Source organism: Ochotona princeps, chromosome 4 (assembly GCF_030435755.1).
Source record: "Ochotona princeps isolate mOchPri1 chromosome 4, mOchPri1.hap1, whole genome shotgun sequence".
In the NCBI taxonomy this organism is placed as follows: Eukaryota; Metazoa; Chordata; class Mammalia; order Lagomorpha; family Ochotonidae; genus Ochotona; species Ochotona princeps.
Genome location: NC_080835.1, coordinates 56,490,619 through 56,491,980, shown reverse-complemented (window position 1 = coordinate 56,491,980; position 1,362 = coordinate 56,490,619). Strand labels below are relative to the sequence as shown.

Here is a 1,362-nt window from a genome sequence, read left to right as displayed (position 1 = left end):
TAAACAGCAGATGGAATCTCTTTTTCTACTTCTGACTCACCCTCTGTAATTCTGCCTTTCAAATAAAACAATCTTTTAAAAAAGTAAGCTGTGATCAAATAGTTTGTTAGGCTTTTCTCACTAACCTTTAATGTTTAGTTGTTTATGTTCATCTACTTGAAAGGCAGGGAAGGAATGAGAGCTTCCTTCTGGTCCGATACCTTTCCAATAAAAAAAAGTCTTTAAAAAAATATAAAGGAGCTGGTGTTGTAGCTGAGTGAGTTAAACTGCTGCCTTCAATACCGGCATCCTGTTTGGGTACCAGTTAATCCAACTCCCTGATAATGGTCCGAGAAAGCAAAGATAGTGGTCCTAGGAGCTGAGCTCCTGCCACTCACATGGGGGATCGAGAAGTTCCTAGCTTGTGAGGCCATCTAGGGAGTGAACCAGCAGGTGGAAAAATCTCCAACTCTTTAAAAGATAAACAGATGAAGATCTTAATAAAAATATAGCTTGCAAAATTTATTCATGCTGAAATTAAAGCAATATTTTACTCTTTTTGTTTGTCTGCATTTTGATTTTGAGATAATGGATTTATGTATTCTTGCATATTGCTTGCATAATTTGTTTAACTTATTTTCTAAGTATTTAAGAGGCAGAGAGACAGGTAGACAAAGAAGGTCCCATTCACTGCTTCTCTCCCCAAATACAACAGCTGTGACTGATCTGGTACTGGAACTAGGAACTGGGAATGTAGGCCAGGTCTCCTTTAAGTGTGGCAGGAGGCCAATTACTTGAGTCATCACCTTTTGTCTCTCAGTGTGTGCATGAGTAAGAAATTGGAGGCAGGAGCCAGAGGCTTCTTCTGTGTCTCCCTTGTGAGTGCAGGGGCTCAAGCACTTGAACTATCCTCTGCTGCTTTCCCAGGCACATCAGCAAGGAACTGAATCAGAAGTGGAGCAGCCAGGACTCAAACCAGGCCCCTCATGGGAGGTATTGGGTTAGTCTGCTCAGTTCCAGCCCCAAGAAAGTCTTAACTGTATGGTCTCTTTGGCAGCACATATCCTAAAGTTGGACCAATACAGAGAAGATTGGTGTGGTCCCTGTGCAAGTTGACACACCCATTGCATTATCCATACCCATCCTATCATGTAATAGAACCCCAGAACTTCGTACTGCTACTAGCTATAGCCTAGTATCTGTTAATCTTCATTCCTTTCTCCCCCACTCCCTTCCCCAGCCTCTAGTAATCACGATTACTTTTTTAAAAAGATTTATTTATTTTTATTGGAAAATCAAATTTATACAGAGAAGGAGAGACAGAAAGAAAGATCTTCTGTCTGCTGGTTTATCCCCCAAGTGGCCACAACAGCTAGCACTGAG

The 1,362-nt window shown here is 41.3% G+C and overlaps 1 non-coding gene across 1 annotated transcript; it reads left to right on the top strand.

The window, feature by feature from the left end:
• The first annotated feature begins 1,023 nt into the window (after positions 1-1,023).
• On the top strand, positions 1,024-1,127 carry LOC118759597 (U6 spliceosomal RNA). Its single transcript, XR_004996289.2, has one exon. It is a non-coding gene; the product is annotated as a U6 spliceosomal RNA (small nuclear RNA).
• Positions 1,128-1,362: the final 235 nt, after the last annotated feature.